Raw genomic sequence first — 4,799 nt, 5'->3', positions numbered from 1 at the left:
TGCATCAAAAAAAAAAAAAAAAAAAAAAAAGATAAAGTACCTTGGAATAAACCTAACCAAGGAAGTAAAGGTTCTCTACAATGAAAACTTTAATATTCTGAAGTGAGAACTTGCAGAAGACACTAGGAAATGGTAAAACATCCCTTGTTCTGGGATCAGAAGAATCAATATTGTGAAAATGGCAATCTTACCAAAAGCAATCTACACATTTAATGCAATCCCCATCAAAATTCCAATGTATTCTTCACGGAAATAGAAAAAACAATCCAAAATATTGACTTGGAATCACAAAAAATCTCAAATATCTAAAACAATACTGAGCAACAAAAATAAGGCTGGTGGTATCACCATACCTGATTTTAACCTTTACTACAGAGCTACAGTAACAAAACAGCATGGTACTGGCACAAAAGCAGACATGTAGATCAATGCCACAGAATAGAGGACCCAGATGTAAGTCCAGGTATCTATATGCGCCTAATATTTGATAAAAAGGCCAAAAATACTCACTGGAGAACAGACAGCCTCTTCAGCAAATGGTGCTGGGTAAATTGGATATGTATCTGTAGAAGGATGAAAGAAGATTCTTCTCTCTCTTCATGCACAAGAATTAAGTCAAAATGGATTAAAGACCTTAATATCAGACCTGAAACTCTGAAACTGCTAGAGGAAAAAGTAGGGAAACCTACTTTTTTGTTGGTCTTGGCAAAGAATTTCTGAATATAACCCCAATTGCTCAGGCAATAAAACCACAGATTAACTTCTGGGACCTCATGTAATTACAAAGATTTTGTATGGCAAAGGACACTGTGAATTAAGCAAAGAGGCAACCTACAGAATGGGAAAAAAATCTTTACCAGCTACACATCTGATATAGGATTAATATCTAGGATATACAAAGAACTCAAAAAATTAAATAATAAGAAATCAAACATGCCAATTAAAATATGGGATATGGAACTAAATAGAGAGTTCTCAAAAGAAGAAATATGGATGGCATATAAGTATCTAAAAAAATGTTCTACATCCCTAGTCATCAGGGAAATACAGATTAAAACTACATTGAGATTCCATCTCACTCCTGTCAGATTGGCTATCATCATGAAAACAAATGGCCATACCTGCTGAAAAATGCAGAAAAATGTTGGGCCTTGAGAGGCCCGACATGAGGCCTGGTGGAACTTCCTGAGCCTATCTAAAGTTTGGCCACCTGTCTCTGGCCAGCTAGGACTCAGCAGGGCGCCAAATTGCCTCTGGCCTGCTACTTCTGCAAAAAAAGTTAGAGTTCCCATGCATGCTTAAAACCAATCATTTCAAAAGTCGCGATATGCTATTGGCCCTTACACCTCATCTCCTCCTGAGATCCCCGTCTTCGTTCTCAACACTATATAAACACCTGTCTGTTACGATAAAGTGAGATCCTGCTTCGACAAGTCTCCCAACTCAGTGTGGTTTTTCTCCGGTACCTAGGAAAGGTACTGGGTCGTTAACACTCACCATCCCGCTCAGTCCCCGGGAAGAGACCATCGGGATCGGCTCTCCTACAGCCCTACCTGCCAGTGAGCCCGGCAGAAAAAGAGGAACCTTCTACACTGTTGGTGGGAATGCAATCTGGTCCAGCCATTATGGAAATCAGTGTGGAGGTTCCTAAGACAGCTAAAATTAGATGTATCATATGACCCAGCTATAGCACTCCTAGACATATATCCTAAGGACTCATCTCATTACCTTAGAGATACTTGCTCAACCATGTTTATTGCTGCTCAATTCACAATAACTGTGAAATGGAACCAGCCTAGATGTCCCTCAACTGATGAGTGGATAATGAAGATATGGCACATTTATACAATGTAGTTGGTAATTATAAATAATCAACAGGAATATGTTGAGTCCTGCACCTATCCATTATTATTTACTGGGGCCTAGCAAGTGCCTTAGATAGATCAAAAATAGATCAAATAGATCAAAAATGTGGGCTTGGGCTGGAGAGATGGCTCAGCAGTTAAGGCATTTGCCCACAAAGCCTAACAACCTGGGTGTGATTCCCCAGTTCCCACATAAAGCCAGATGCACAAAGTGGCACATGCATCTGGAGTTTGTTTGCAGCTACTGTAGGCCCTGGTGTGCTCATTTTTCTGACTCTCTTCTCTCTACCTCTCTGCTTGCAAATAAATAAATAAAAATATTCAAAGAAAAATAAAAGGAGAAAATGGACTTGATAAATGTCTGCTCAGTGCTGTAACAACTAAGGCGGAGTAAAGGATGTGGGTAGCTCTTATCTCCAGCCAAGAGCATCATTGCTATGAAGACTCTGGCCCTGTCCATCCTCACACACCACTAGTGTTGACTATTGTTGCCTTTGATGTTTCCTGATTCATATCGTACAGTGGTTTGATTCAGGTGTTCCCCATAAACTTAGGTATCTGAATGCAAGTCTCCCCAGCTGATGGAAGTTGGGAATTAATGCCTCCTGGGAGCAGTGTATTTTGGGGGGCGGTCTTATGGTATGATAGCCAATGTCCCCTTGCCAGTGTTTGGCACACTGTCTTGTTGCTATTGTCCACCTTATGTTGGCCAGGGGGTGATGTCCACCCTCTACTCATGTAATCGATTTCCCCTGCTGTCATGAAGCATCTCCTTGAGTCTGTAAGCCAAAGTAGCCGCCCCTTTTTTTTTCTTACAAGCTGCTCTTGGTCAGGTGAATTCTGCCAGCAATGCAAACCTGACTGCAACATACAGGGTTTGTCTTTTTTTTTTTTTTTTTCTGTCATTTTTGGGGGCAGGGTCTGATTCACCACAGGCTGACCTGGAACCCATTTCAGCTTCCCAGTTGATAGGATTAAGGATTTGGGGCAACACACACCCTTAGGGACTTTGGCTTTATTAGATTATCAGTTTGTTTTAATCCCCACTCTTGCATAAATACTCTGTGCTTTGTTTTGATCGAATGTGTATATTTCTCAGTTGAATTTTAGAATTTGCCAGTCATTTGCTCCACCCAGCCTACTAGAATACTTGGATAGCAGGCAAACTCAACACCTGGAGTCACTTCCAATGTTCTTCTGGGAGTATAAAACTACCCCTGGCACCTTAAACTCCTATCCTGAAGATATATAAAGTCAGATTTATATGGTTAAGAGTGCTACAAATAATTAGAAAACCCAAGCATCAAATTAATTCATGATTCAAAAATCTCTACATTATAACACAAGAAACACAAAAAAACCAAGACAATACAATCCCACCAAAAATTATAAATCTATCAGAATGATCTCCAGTGAGACTGTTTTAGATGAAATGCCTGACAAAGATTTCAAAAAAATGATATGAAAAAATGATTGTATCTATGCTCAAAGAAATCAAAAGAATCAAAGAAGAGAACAAACTCCTAGGCCGGGTGTGGTGACACACGCCTTTAATCCCAGCACTCAGGAGGCAGAGGTAGGAGGATCGCTGTGAGTTAGAGGCCACCCTGAGACTCCATAGTGAATTCCATGTCAGCCTGGGCTAGAGACCCTACCTCATAAAACAAACAAAAAAAAAAACATAAACAAACAAAAAAGAAAAGAAAAGAAACTCCTGAAGAAATTCCAAAAGAACACAGAAACTCAGCCTAATGAAATAAGAAGGTCAATACAAGACATAAGTAAGGAAATAGAAATAATGAAAAAAATACCAATCAGAAATACTAGAAATGAAAAACAGAATAAGTCAAATAGAAAACTTTGTACAGGGCTGGAAAGATGGCTTAGTGGTTAGGTGCTTGCCTGTGAAGCCTAAGGACCCCAGTTTGAAGCTCAATTCCCCAGGACCCATGCTAGCCAGATGCACAAGGGGGCACATGCAAATTGAGTTTGTTTGCAGTGGCTGGAGGCCCTGGTGCGCCCATTCTCCCTCCCCTTTCTCTCTGTCTGTCGCTCTCAAATAAATAAATAAAAATAAAAATAAACTGTATACAGAGTCTCACCAGCAGAATGGATCAAGGAGAGGACAGAATATCTAAACTAGAAGACTGGGTAGCAGATCTGATACAGTCCAACAAAGAGAAAGACAAGCTAATAGGAAGGCATGAATGGGAATTTGAAGACATTTGGGACACTATGAAGAGATCAAACATAAGAATTCAGAGCAGAGTAGAAGGAGAATTTCACTTTGAAGGCATAGTAGGTATTTTCAACATCATAGAAGAAAATTTCCCCCAAATAGGGAAAGCAATGCCAATAGAGATACAAAAAGGCTTTAGAAAACCAAGCCGACAAAATCAGAAAAGACCCTCTCACCATCATATTATTAACTAAACTACAAAACACACAAACCAAACAAAATATACTGAAAGCAGTTAGAAAAATTAAGTCACATGCAAAGGCAAACCCATCAGGATAACAGCATAATACAAACTTTAAAAGCCAAAAGGGCTTAGAATGATGTAGCCCACATTCTGAAAGATAACAACTGTCAACCAATATTACTTTATCCAGTAAAGCTAGCCATCCAAATAGATAGAGAAATAAGGACATTCCACAACAAAAACAGGCTAACGGAATATATGAACACTAAACCAGGTCTGCAGAAAATGCTTGAAAGGATCCTCAATGCTGAAGAGAAAGAAAAGCACACACATAAGGAAACACGGAAAAATAAACCATACTGAAATAATAGTTATTACAAGAGAGTAAAGAAAAACTGGAAGAACTACAAAATAAGAAGAATGATAAGAATAAATGCATACATTTCAATAATAACTCTTTTTCCCATTTTTTTTTCCTGGTAGGGTCTCACTCTAGCCCAGGCTGACATGG

The sequence above is a fragment of the Jaculus jaculus genome, chromosome 10, assembly GCF_020740685.1.
Source record: "Jaculus jaculus isolate mJacJac1 chromosome 10, mJacJac1.mat.Y.cur, whole genome shotgun sequence".
NCBI classification, from domain to species: domain Eukaryota; kingdom Metazoa; phylum Chordata; class Mammalia; order Rodentia; family Dipodidae; genus Jaculus; species Jaculus jaculus.
This window is presented reverse-complemented; position numbering follows the sequence as displayed.